This window comes from Bos taurus, chromosome 3 (genome assembly GCF_002263795.3).
Source record: "Bos taurus isolate L1 Dominette 01449 registration number 42190680 breed Hereford chromosome 3, ARS-UCD2.0, whole genome shotgun sequence".
Classification (NCBI taxonomy): Eukaryota; Metazoa; Chordata; class Mammalia; order Artiodactyla; family Bovidae; genus Bos; species Bos taurus.
The window spans coordinates 54,078,994-54,094,006 of NC_037330.1; positions in this window are offsets into that span (position 1 = coordinate 54,078,994).

Below are 15,013 nucleotides of genomic sequence, written 5' to 3' on the forward strand. Positions count from 1 at the left end.
TACATGATAATTTGTCTTAATAATTGATTCTTCATACTACATATTCTACAAAGAGGCCAGTTTACTGACCCCAGATTAACTACCATTAATAATAAAAGGATCATGATTCTTCTAAGAGAGTTAGATTATATTACTCTAATTTATTACTTTTATTCAGAAGCCAGGCACTTTCTTTGGAAACCTGTCTGAACTCTGAAACCAAGTCCATACAGGCACTAAGATGTTCTCCTTGACTGAAAACTTGTAAAGTCTCCTTGTGTACTTGGAACACAATCAAGTTATTTTGAGCTTGTTGCTTTTTCTGCCCTTGCTCCTCCATTCAAAGCAACCTAAGTTTCTCTGGGAAGATTCTCTTACCAGATCTTTTTTTATCTTTGTTTTGCTCTTAGTTGGATTACTGTTAATCACACCTTGTGGATAGTATCAAACCATGCTGCACAGCTTCAAGGAACCTTAGGGATTATATAACACAAACCAAACATTTCACAACAAAGACTCAGGGAGTTAAGGAAATTACCAGTAGTTTCAAAGACAGTATTTGGGGTTTTCCTGAGATGGAAGTAATTCAAATTTCTTTAAATAGTTTTATTGAGATATAAAACAATCACCATAAATTTAATACATTTAAAATGTGAAACTGATAGAAATGTACTAGTGTAAATGTACAATGTTTTCTCATGGAGAAGGTGGTTAAGGTGGTTTAGGAAATCTTCCTGGAGGAGATGTGTGATGTAAATTTTGAAAACAATTTGTGCATATTATAAAGAGTGAAATGTTACCAAAAGAGCTGCAAGCAGAAAAACAGATTGTGAAAAATGTGGAAGCACCCATGATACATATTTGTAAAACTGCACGTTCTTCCGACAGGTGGAAGTTATCATGTTTCTGGGAAGGGTTTCTTTGGCAGAGGAGGCTGGAGGGATACTAAGGAAGGCAGGATCTTGGAAAACGCTTGTAGGCTGTTGGAAGAAATCAAGGAATCTTATTTAGAACAGTTCTTTTCTCAGAATGTTTCAGTGGAAATTCGGGATTATCCTACCTGACTTGTCTTTGGCCCTTTCTTGTCTCTAGAACTTACTGAACATAATAGGAGCCACAGAAATCCTACAGGAAAAATGAGCTCCTTTGTGACACAGAAAAGACCTCAGCATGTGCAGGGGAGGACTTGTTTTACAGTGGAGTGGGTAGGTTCCTGCAATGCCCTCTGAGAACTATGAGGGAGGAAATTCCTGAAGTAAGGGGCTTCTCCTCTTGTGCACACACTCTGCTACCTCTGAAAATAGCAAGGAGAGCTGTGGTTGTATGTCCAGGCAGCCAGTCAAGATCTTTCTTAACACACTCTCAAACCTATCTTTTTTCTGTGATTACTAGTGAATTCAGACCTGTTCATCTGATTTTTCAAAACAGTTTGTTTGATCACTGAGATGCTGGAGGATTGGAAGTGAGGAGTTGTAGCTTTCAGGGCTGACAGCTCTTTTTTTTCCTTTCTCAATTCTGCCTGGAGCAGAAGACAGTCAAGAAAAGAGGCACTGGGAGGGACAAGCTTCTTGAACAAAAGGTTAAAGAGCTGTGGCAAAAGTTGAAGGAACAAGAAAGAGCCTTCAAGGAATACATAGCACAAATGAGAGAGGAGATAAGAGATATAGAAGAGACTTCAGCAGGTATATGTGTCTTATTGGGGGGAAACGAGGACTGCAGCCTGGGAGGATAGTACCTCAGCTAGCTCTGAGAGACTGCTCCAAAGAGGCAGTGGGAAAAGGTCAAGATATAAGATTTTGGTGAAGAGGGAGTTCAATGCAATCAAGTGCTTACTTTACAAAAGGTTTTCTGCTAGTCATGAGGAGCTGATGTCATCATGAATGGATTTAGCAACTTTCTATATATGAGGAGATACAAAGATTGTAGGGCCACAGATGGGTCATGGTGGAGAGTTCTGACAATGAGATTATGAGCAACACCATGTAGGGCCACTCAAGATGGATGGGTCATAGTGGAGAGTTCTGACAAAATATGGTCCACTGGAGAGGGACTGTCAAACCACTTCAGTTTTAGTGCCTTGAGAACCCCATGAATAGTATAAAAAGGCAAAAAGATATGACACTGAAAGATGAACTCCCCAGGTCAGTAGGTGCCCAATATGCTACTGGACAAGAGTGGAGAAACAACATCAGAAAGAATGAAGAGATGGAGCTAAAGCAAAAACAATGCCCAGTTGTGGATGTGACTGGTGATGGAAGTAAAGTCCAATGCTTTAAAGAACAATACTGCATAGGAACCTGGAATGTTAGGTCCATGAATAAGGTGAATTGGAAGTGGTCAAACTGGAGATGGCAAGAGTGAACACTGACATTTTAGGAATCAGTAAACTAAAATGCACTGAAATGGGTGAATTTAATTCAATTGACCATTATATCTACTACTGTGAGCAAGAATCCCTTAGAAGAAATGGAGTAGCCCTCATAGTCAACAAAGAGTTTGAAATGCAGTACTTAGGTGCAATCTCGAAAAAAACAGAATGATCTCTGTTCATTTCCAAGGCAAACCATTCAATAGTACAGTAATCCAAGTCTATAGCCCAACCACTATTGCCGAAGAGGCTGAAGTTGAATGGTTCTATGAAGACCTAGAAGGCCTTCTTGGAGAAGGCAATGGCAACCCACTACAGTACTCTTGCCTGGAGAATCCCATGGATGCAGGAACCTGTTAGGGTGTAGTCCGTGGGGTCGCTAAGAGTTGGACACGAATGAGCGACTTCACTTTCACTTTTCACTTTAATGCATTGGAGAAGGCGATGGCAACCCACTCCAGTACTCTTGCCTGGAGAATCCCATGGACGCAGGAGCCTGGTGGGCTGCCATCTACGGGGTCGCACAGAGTTGGACACAACTGAAGCGACTTAGCAGGAGCAGCAGCAGAAGGCCTTCTAGAACTAACACCAAAAAAGATTTCCATTTCATTATATAAGACTGGAATATAAAAGTAGGAAGTCAAGAGATACCTGGAGTAACAGGCAAATTTGGCCTTGGAGTATAGAATGAAGCAGGGCAAAGGCTAACAGAGTTTTGCCAAGAGAACACACAGGTCATGGCAAACACTCTTTTCAAACAACACAAGAGACAACTCTACACATGGACATCACCAGATGGTCAATACTGAAATCAGACTGATTATATTCTTTGCAGCCAAAGATGGAGAAGCTCTATACAGTCAACAAAAGCAAAACTTGAGGCTAACTGTGGCTCAGATCATGAACTCCTTACTGCAAAATTCAGACTTAAATTGAAGAAAGTAGGGAAAACCACTAGACTATTCTGGTATGACCTAAATCAAATCCTTTACAATTACACAGTGGAAGTGACAAATAGATTCAAGAGATTAGATATGATAGACAGAGTGCCTGAAGAACTATGAATGGAGGCTCGTGACATTGTACAGGAGGCAGTGATCAAGATCATCCCCAAGAAAAAGAAATGCAAAAAGGCAAAATGGTTGTCTGAGGAGGGCTTAAAAATAGCTGAGAAAAGAAGAAAAGCTAAAGGCAAAGGAGAAAAGGAAAGATATATCCATTTGAATGCAGAGTTCCAAAGAATAGCAAGGAGAGATAAGAAAGCCTTCCTCAATGATCAATGCAAACAAATAGAGGAAAATAATAAAATGGGAAAGACTAGAGACCTCTTCAAGAAAATTAGAGATACCAAGGGAATATTTCATGCAAAGATGAGCACAATAAAGGACAGAAACGGTATGGACCTAACAGAAGCAGACGATATTAAGAAGAAGTGGCAAAAATACACAGAAGAACTATACAAAAAAGATCTTCACAACCCAGATAATCATGATGGTGTGATCACTCACCTACAGCCAGACGTCCTGGAATGCAAAGTCAAGTGGGCCTTAGGAAGCATCACTAAGAACAAAGCTAGTGGAGGTGATGGAATTCCAGCTGAGTGATTTCAAATCCTAAAAGATGATGCTGTGAAAGTGCTGCACTCAATATGCCAGCAAATCTGGAAAACTCAGCAGTGGCCACAGGACTGGAAAAGGTCAGTTTTCATTCCGATCCCAAAGAAAGGCAATGCCAAAGAATGCTCAAACTACCTCACAATTGCACTCATCTTACATGCTAGCAAAGTAACTCTCAAAATTCTCCAAGCCAGGCTTCAACAGTAAGTGAACTGAGAACTTCCAGATGTTCAAGCTGGTTTTAGAAAATGCAGAAGAACCAGAGATCAAATTGCCAACATCCACTGAATCATCGAAAAAGAAAGAGATTTCCAGAAAAACATCTACTTCTGCCTCATTGACTACGCTAAAGCTTTTGACTGTGTGGATCACAACAAACTGTGGGAAATTCTTAAAGAGATGGAAATACCATACCACCTGACCTGAATCTTGAGAAATCTGTATGCAGGTCAAGAAGCAATAGTTAGGGCTGCACATGGAACAATAGACTGTTTGCAAATAGGGAAAGAGTATGTCAAGTTTGTATATTGTTACCCTGCTTATGCAGAGTTCAGTTCAATTCAGTCACTCAGTCATGTCTGACTCTTTGTGACCCCATGGACTGCAGCACACCAGGCCTCCCTGTCCATCACCAACTCCCAGAGTTTACTCAAACTCATGTCCATTGAGTCGGTGATGCCATCCAACCATCTCATCCTCTGTCATCCCCTTTTCCTCCCACTTTCAACTTTCCCATCATCAGGGTCTTTTCCAATGAGTCAGTTCTTCACATGAGGTGGCCAAAGTATTGGAGTTTCAGCTTCAACATCAGTCCTTCCAATGAATACCCAGGAGTGATCTCCTTTAGGATGGACTGGTTGGATCTCCTTGCAGTCCAAGGGACTCTCAAGAGTCTTCTCCAACACCACAGTTCAAAAGCATCAATTCTTTGGCACTCAGCGTTCTTTATAGTCCAACTCTCACATCCATACATGAATACTGGAAAAACCATAGCCTTAACTAGATGGGCCTTTGTTGGCAAAGTAATGTCTCTGCTTTTTAATATGTTGTCCAGGTTGGTCATAACTTTTCTTCCAAGGAGCAAGTGATTTTGGAGAAGAACTAATGCTGAACCTGAAACTCCAATACTTTGGCCACTTGATGCGAAGAACTGACTCAGTGGAAAAGACCCTGATGCTGGGAAAGATCGAAGGCAGGAGGAGACAGGGACAACAGAGGATGAGATGGTTGGACGGTTGGATGGCAGATTATATCATCCAAAATTCCAGGATGGATGAAGCACAAGCTGGAATCAAGATTGCTGGGAGAAATATCAACAACCTCAGATACACAGATGACACTACCCTTATGGCCGAAAGTGGAGAAGAACTAAAGAGCCTCTTAATGAAAGTGAAAGAGGAGAGCAAAAGAGTTGGCTTAAAACTCAACATTCAGAAAACTAAGATCATGGTATCCAGTCCCATCACTTCGTGGCAATTAGATGGGGAAACAATGGAAACAGTGACAGACTTTATTTTTTTGGCTCCAAAATCACTGAAAATGTGCTAACTTTGGGTAGAGAGCTTATAACAAGTAAGATAGTCAAATCATTCAGAATAAGAGAAATGAGATGAAAAAAATGAGATGCAATGTTTCAGTTCACATGTTGTCAAACTTTGTTCCCAATGTGTTTGAAAATATGTACATTATTTTTGGAGTACAAATTATATAGTATCTATTGAAAATCATGTCTAAATACTTCTTAAATGTTAACATGTTAACTTGGCCACACATTCAGTTTTAAGACATACACACACATAGAAATTATATTATTTATATTAATAATTTTAAAGATGGACAACTGCTTTTCCATGCCTATCTATATGAGATTGGTAATATAAATTTTAGCACACTCATATAATGGAATACTGTTTATCCATAAAGTTGAGAGACATTGTTCTTTTTGTAATAATACAGAATAATTTACTAGGTACATTGTAATATGGGAAAAGTGAGGGTAAAATCAGTAGGAATAGTGTTCTATTTCTGCAAAAACATGCAATCACATATACATGTATGAATACATTTAGATGTTTTCTGGAATAATACATGGGCAACTAGAACTTGCCTCCTGAGAAAACTAGGTTGCTGAGATCAACAATGAGAGGAATATGTACTTAATTCCACGTATCCTTTTATATCTTTTGAACTTTTTAGTGACTACATAATATTTGTTTAGAAGTATAAGAGAAGAAATAAATGATGATGATGATGATGATAATGGTGATGATGGTGATAATGGTAATGATGATGATGATGGTTATATGGAATTTTGTATTCCCAGGAAACAATCAACCAGCTTGAAAAGAGTTCTAATACAGTGGTCCAGATACTAAAAAAAAATAAAATAAAATTTATATCCTAATCTTATTTGTATAATGTAGTTGACTTCTATTAATACATCCTTAAATTCTCTGAAAATAAAGCATGAAGTATTATGTGTCTGGAATACCAGCTTGTATATCTTCTTTCCAACACAAATTAAAGTTTTAAGGTGTTGAAAGCCTGTGCTTGCTTGTTGTCTTTGTGGGAATATCCTTCTCTGTTTGGGGCTTGCTAGGCGCATCTTTGTTTTCCTGAAAGCGTTGATGTCATATGTCACCTGGCCATCCCCACTGCCATCTCTTTTCCTGGAGAAAAGGGAAGGGGGTCCTTCACCTGCAGTGAAGGAGGGATGTGTGCAAACCACATTCCTGCATTAGCTGCAGAGCAGGACCTGCTGGCCATAGGGAGACTGATACTATTGTAGTTGATTGTGCTCAATCTCTTCTCTGAGTTTTATCTTTTTATGAAGACCCTAACACCTGGGTTGACATCCTGGAAGAGCTGCTCCCAGTGGTTGGCATGGTTAGGCTTTTTGCTATCCTCTACTCAGTGGGACTCCTCCCACTGGTTACAGTGTAAGGGATAATAAGTGTCACAGTGTCCTTTCTTGACATTAATTTTATGTGAAAACTTGACTAGGCTATGGTGCCATGCATGCTAAGTCGTCTCAATCACGTCTGACTCTGTGCAATCCTATGGACTGTAGCCCACCAGGGCCCTCTGTCCATGGGATTCTCCTGGCAAAAATACTGGAGTGGGTTGCCATGCCCTCCTCCAGGGGATCTTCCTGACCCAAGATCTCTTACATCTTCTGCACTGACAGGCAGGTTCTTTACCACTAGCACCACTGGCAAAGGCCCTCTATGGTGCCCAGCTGCATGCTAAAATACTAGTCTAGATGTCACTGTTAAGGTAGTTTTTAGATCGATCTATCTATCAATCTTGCTCTGGAGAATGCTGATTTATAAACCACAAGTGCCAAAGACGTTATACAACTGTGCTATGGAAGAGGTAGCAATTTTATGCATTTTCTATGCTTATGGTAATAAAAAATAAGCTTTAAAATATCTGCAGGAATTAATAATCTACAAAAATGATGTAATGCATTATAAAGTAAAACTATAGACTATCTAAAAACAAACATTAGCATAGTTGAATTTTAAAAGTCAAAAGATCAATTCAAAGCAGACTAGACTTACCTGAAAAGAGATTTAATGACCTGGAATACAAATTAAGGGAAATGGTTTCAGGGTGAAGGAGAAAATAGAAAGGATAAAACAAGAGGCTCAATTTATATGTAATCAGTAGATATAAGTGAGGAAACAGGGAAATGGGGCAAAGGTCATATGATTTTCTAGAAATGATGAAATTATTTGTAAATGCAAGAAGTATACTGAATCTAAGTAGAAAAAAAATGGTAAGTTCACACTTGGATAAATGAGAGCAAAATTATAGAATACTAATAGGAATGTCTGGAGAAGGCAATGGCATCCCATTCCAGTACTCTTGCCTGGAAAATCCCATGGACAGAGGAGCCTGGTGGGCTGCAGTCCATGGGGTCGCTGAGGGTCGGACACGACTGAGTGACTTCACTTTGACTTTTCACTTTCATGCATTGGAGAAGGAAATGGCAACCCACTCCAGTGTTCTTGCCTGGAGAATCCCAAGGCTCCCCTGTCCAACAGAGATGACAGCCCACCTGGGGTCGCACAGAGTCAGACATGACTGAAGTGACTTAGCAGCAATAGGAATGTCTATCTAGAGAGATCAAGATGGGAGAATAGAAGGGCATGGAGCACATTTCCTACAAATACATCAAAAATACATCCACATGTGGGACAATTCTCATGGAACACTTACCGAACTCAGAAGATCTCATACAGTCAGAACTACAAGAAAGATCGCCATGTAACTGGGTAGGCCAAAATAAAAAAGAATCAGGACAGGACCTGTTTTCCTGGGAGAGAGCTGTGAAAGAGGAGAGGTCCCTCACCCTAGACTCTGGAACTCCCTTCAACAGCCGGGAGATCAGCTCTGGGACAGACAGGCAGCTTCACAGGCTAAAAGAAGAATGCAGTAGCCAGATTGCAACAGGCAGAATAGAGAGAGACCAGCACAGAGGGTCCATGTCACCTGGCTACATTGCTTAGCCTGAGACATGTGTCTGCTAATATATGGGAGTGGAGGGCAGGGGTCAGGGGGCGGGGTGGGGGGGGTGCCTGGGTGCTGAAACTCAGGTTTCAGAGGACAGACCTGGGGAGAGGACTGGGTTTGGATGCTCAGATTTACACTGCCAGTGCCCATGGGCCATCCAAGCAGAATACTGGTGCATGGTTGGTCTGGCTGCTATGGGCTTTGCAATGTAGGCACACAAGGGTGGGGCCAGGGTCTGGGCTGATTCCATAGTTCCCATGGTGGATCCTGGTGCCTGAGTTTAGTGGATCTGTGCTGGTGGCTTTATGAAAGCATCTGAGGGACATCCAGGCTGACTGCCTGCATCCCCATGGCTAAGGTGGGACCGACGGTAGAGCCAGCAACAGTTACCCATTTGTTACCCATGCAGTGGGTGACAAGAGACACCACAGAGTGCAATTCCTGGTGGACAGATCCTGCGGAGTAATTCTCAGCCACTCCTCTCCCAACAGAAGCACTCCAGTCTGGCCTACCTAACACTGCAGCCCAGAAATGGACCTGGAGACCTCTAATCCTCCATGGATTAAAGCCTTGTATAACTCAATGAAACTATGAGCCATTCCAGGCAGGGCCACTCAAGACAGATGAATAATGATGGCCTGTTCTAACAAATAACAGATTGTCATTTGTTAGAGTTCTAACAAAATGTGGTCCACTGGAGAAGGGAATGGCAAACCACTCCAGTACTTTTGCCTGAAAAACCCTATGGCATGTGATAGTCCATGAGGTCACAAAGAGTCAGTTACAATTTAGGGATTTAACAACAACTCCAATGACTCAGCCCCCTACAGGGCTGTGACATTCACAGAGCAAAGAGGAGTTTCCACTCAATATCCAGTGCAGGCTCTGGACACCACATCACTAATCACACCTCCTCTCAAGGGGATAACAGCAAACACACACTGAGGCAGGCTACGCAGGAACACTCTCACATAAAAACAGCCCTTTAAAACCAGACTAGATAACTATAACTCCTAAATTCACAAAGTAAGAGAAAAATGTGTAAAATAAAGAAGCAGAGCGACCATCCCCAATTAAAAGAGCAAGAGAAATCCCCTGAAAGAAAACCAATGAAACAGACCTCTCCAGACTACTAGATTTTGAGTTCAAAAAGGAGGTATTAAAAATACCACACACACACACAAATTATAAGCAATATCACTGATGAACAAAGATGCAAAAATCCTCAAGAAAATACTAGCAAAAAAATTCAACAATACATTGAAAGAATCATATACCATGATCAAGTGGGATTTATTCCAGGGATACAAGGCTTTTTAATATCCACAAATCAATGTGTGTGATATATCACATTAACAAATTGAAGAATAAAAATCATACAATCATCTCAATACAGGCAAAAAATCTTTTGATGGAATTCAACATCCATTTATGATAAAAGCTCTCCAGAAAGTGGGCATAGAGAGAAAATACCTTATCATAATAAAGGCTATATATGACAAACTCACAGCTAATATTATATTCCTGGTGAAAAGCTGAAAGCATTTCCTCTAAGATCAGAAACAAGACAAGGATGTCCATTCTCACCACTTTTATTCAACATACTTTTAGAAAACAAATTTATGGTTACCAAAGGGAAAGGTGGAGGAGGGACAAATTAGGAGTTTGGGACTTAACATATACACAATACTACATACAAAATAGATGATCAACAAGGACCTATTGTATAATATAGGGGATTTTACTCAACATTTTGTTGTGACCTATTTGGGAAAAGAATCTGAAGAAGAATAGATATGCATATATGTATAAATGAATTTCTTTACTGTATACCTGAAATTAATACAATATTGTCAATCAACTATACTCCAAAATAAAGAAAAAAGAAAGTGTTATTCACTCAGTCATGTCTGACTCTTTGCAACACCATGGACTGTAGCCTGCCAGGCTTCTCTGTCCATGGGATTTCTCAGGCAAGAATACTGGAGTGGGTTGCCATTCCCTTCTCCAGGGGATGTTCCTGACCCAGGGATTGAACCCAGGTCTCCTACATTGCAGGTGGATTCTTTACTGTCTGAGCCACCAGGGAAGCCCAATATAGAATAAACATTAATTTTAAAAAGAAAATATTGTCAGTATCAAAAGTCTCTTGTAATTCTTTTTATTTCTACTCAGAATAATATTAAATAAAGAACTGCAGGACTTCTCTGATGGCCCAGTGGCTAAGATTCCACACTCCCAATGCAGGGGGTGGGCCTAGGTTCTATCTCTGATCATGGAACTTAATCCCACATGCTACAACTAAAAAGTTTGCAAGTAGCAACTCTTCAACTACAGATCCCCCATGCCAAAATGAAGATCAAAGATCCCAAGAGCAGCAATAAAGACCTGGCACAGTCTTATAAATAAATATGTAAGAAAGTAAATATTAAAAAAAACCTGGTATCAGAATAAAATCCAACATCATCATTAAAATGATGATAAGACAAATCTAACTTCTAAGGTTACTGCCTCTTGTACGATATACTTATTTCACAGAGACAAGTGTTTCTTTTGGGTCATAGAACCATGAAGCTAAATCTAACATGAGATGATAATGGTGATGATGAAGACAATGACAGTAACAAATACAGTAGTACAAGGGCTCACATTCATGAAATCATGTTTGAACAGAATGGGATGGATTTCCCACATTTTGTTCTACCAGGTCAAACACTCAAATGCTGTAAACCAAGCTCAAATGTAGACCTGACTGATAAAGTGCATGTTCTTTTAAACATGATTGCATTTAGTTATTCAGTAAACAGGTCTTGACTGCTGACCATGTTCTGGACACTGTGGAAAGCACTGGGGAAGGCAGCAGGAATACTATGGTAAGTAAAAGAGCTATGGTTCCCATGCACATCCAGTTTTTTTGTTCATAAGTAAGACATCAACAGATTGGCATGCCAACAAGTGTAATATTTCAATTTCTGATAAGCACTGAAAAGGACTAGGATGCATGAGGGTAAAGGGATAACCCAAAGTACATGAGTTGGTCGGAAATGTTTCCCTGAGAAATTCAGTTTATATATATATATATATATATATATATATATATATATATATATTCTTACTTAGATTTAGAATACATATAATCTTTTTCAGATTCCTTTCCATTATAGTTTATTACAAAATATTGAATATAGTACTCTGTGTTATACAGTAGGATATTATTGTTTATCTGTTTCATATACATTAGTTTACATCTGCTAATCCCAAACTCCTAATTTATTTCTCCTCCTCTGTCTTTCCCCTTCAGTAACCATACTTTGTTTTCTATGCCTATGAGTCTCTTTCTGTTTTGTAAATAAATTGTATCATTTTTTAGATTCCTCATACAAGTAACATCACATCGTATTTGTCCTTTTTCTGACTTACTTCACTTAGAATGATAATCTCTAGGTCCATCCATGTTGCTGCAAATGGCATTATTTCATTCTTTTTATAGCTGAGTAATATTCCATTGTGTGTGTATATGTGTGTGTGTGTGTGTGCTCAGTCATGTCTGACTCTCACGAACTGTAGCCCTCCAGGCTCCTCTGTCCATGGGATTTTCCTGGCAAGTGTACTGGAGTGGCTTGTCATTTTCTTTACCAAGGGATCTTCCTGATTCAGGGATAGGACTCACGTTTCTGCATCTCCTGCATAGGCATATGGATTTTTTTTTACCACTGAGCCACCAGGGAAGTTCATATATATATGAAAGTTCATATATATGTGGCATAGATATATATGCCACTTCTTTATGCATTCCTCTGAGGATGGCTATTTAGATTGCCTCCATGTGAGATGAATTTTTACTAAGAGAAAATTGAGTCAGGAAAGGAATGAAAGAATGGATTTCCAAGCATATGGAAACTTTGTTTAAAACTCTTAATTGAGCAGTAGTGTGGTACATTTGGTCCTGAATGCAGGTCCATGTGGTAGAGATAGTTTGGGTTTAGAGATGGGCAGGCAGGAGCCATATTCTATAGATTCTTGCAGGCCACAGAAGAGACTGGATGTTACACTCACTGAAACAGGAAGCTTTCAACTTTTTAAAACTTTTGGAAATAAAAATGACATGATTCCTTGAGATGTTGTGGGGGTTTTTTGTTTTTGTTTTTTTTAAATTCACTGCCTACTGAGTGGAGAATGAATTGAAAACAATAAAAAGTAATAAGTCATGACATTGGTCCTGGCAATAGTCCCACCTGCAGCTCACTATGTTGACCAGCCTGTTTTTGGAGAGAATTAAAATATCTAAATGCCTCACACTTGGTCCTGAGAAGCAACAATAAAAAGGGAAGTGCTGGAACTCTCTTCTTATCACCATAAATTAGGCATTTCCAGATATTATGCTTTTATTTACCTAGTGTAAATGCTTTCCAGACAGGAAAATAATCTCTCATATCAATTCAAGGCTATGAAATAGCATTTGCTGGAACAGAATTCAGATTGAAACTGAAATTAACAAGTAGCTACTTGTATAACAAGCTCAATTCTAGGAAATCAGTGGGTTTTCTGTTCTAGCAAAACAAGAATGTGATTTTTTAAATATTTTAACTTATACCAGATTGCATTAAAATTGTTCAAAGGGCAATGAAGCCACTGTCCCTGAGGTTGCCTTTGAAGATGGTTTCTAAATACCTCTTTCTTCCACTGTGCCCACCGGTTTTTCACTGGCTAGAAAAATTTCACAAGCAGCTGCTACTTGTCTGGAAGCATCACCAAAGACTCAGGAGCCCTTAAAATGTAATTCATTTTAAGCTGCATGCCTCTACACTCCTGTAGGACATTTTTTCCACATGGTTTTCAGAGCAAGGGTGTCGGTGCACAATTTATAATGCCTCAAATTTTAAATTCAGTCCTCTACTCTCTAGCAGTGTAACATATGTTACTGGGATAACACATGATAAAAAAGATGAAACACACATTTTGTATTTGAACACTTCACCCCAAAATTCTTGATAGGAGGGGAAATGTGTATATTTATAAAAATCTATTCACACGTCTGCTAGAGCAGAGATGGTAAATAGAAGGATGTAAGTCTTAGCAGAAATGTTTGCTTTAAAACTCAAGGTAATGAGTAGAGGAAAGAACGGAGTGTGGAGTCATCAAGAATGAGATGAGTTTTGGTTGAGTGTAAGGCTTGTATACCATCAAAGTTGTGATGAGCAAAGAATTCTTACGAAAAGAGATGCCTCCTACGGTACATCTTTAATAGAATCTACTATACTCATATATGACTTTTATATAGCCTGCATTTGGGAGTGGCATTTATAGGAGCTGATATTTCCAATTCCACCTCAGAGTGTTCATCACTGTGACTAAAAATTCATGCTACAATAGATCAGACAGTCTCAGCTTGCCATGGAAAACCAACCAAATGTGATATTGTAGGAATAAAATAGAGTCATTCTTAGTTGATTTTCGCTTTAAGGGATGTATGTTAGGGTCTCTAGAGAAGGATCTGCCACTTTGGTGCCCCAGATGGTGATATCAGGGATACCAGCCAGCAGCAAGGCCCCAGCAACCCCAGAGGCACAAGTCTGGACAAGTAGACACTGAGGGGCAACTCTGCCAGAGGCAGTGGAGGGTGGAAAGTGCTAACCCTCAAGTATAACCAGAGGCAGCTCAGATAAATAAAACTTTAGTTAGTGCTGTTTTCCATAGTGCCACCTATGGGAAAACAAAAGGTGGGCTCCTATTTCTAAAGAATCTAAATGTCCACTGACAGAGAAACTGGTAAAGGAGATGTGGTACATAAATAAAATGGAATATCACTCAGCCATAGGAAAGAATGAAATAATGCCATTTGTAGCAACATGGATGAACCTAGAGATTATCACAGTAAGTGAAGTAAGCAAGCAAGTTGCTTCAGTTGTGTCTGACTCTGTGTGACCCCATAGATGGCAACCCATCAGGCTCCACTGTCCCTGGGATTCTCCAGGCAAGAACACTGAAGTGGGTTGCCATTTCCTTCTCCAGTGCATGAAAGTGAAAAGCGAAAGTGAAGTTGCTCAGTCTTGTCCGACTTAGCGACCCCACGGACTGCAGCCTACCAGGCTCCTCCGTCCATGGGATTTTCCAGGCAAGAGTAAGTGAAGTAAGTCCCACAAATAAAAATATTATGGTATCACTTATATGTAGAATTTGAAAAAAAGGATACAAATAAACTTATTTACAGAACAAAAACAGACACACAAACTTCAAAAACAAATTTATGGTTACCAAAGGGGACAAGTAGGGGGGATAAATTAGGAGTTTGCAATTAACATATACAGCCTACTATATATACAAGAGATAATCAACAAGGATATATAGCACAGGGAATTCTACTCAATATTCTGTAATAACATACATGGGAAAAGAATCTGAAAAAGCATGAATATCTGTGAAAATAAATAGTTTTCTTTAAAAAAAAAAAAAAAAGTGGAACCAGAGACACACACATGGGCTTTACGTAAAGAAGAAAGATGTTCACCACTTCAAATGCATCAGCACAGAA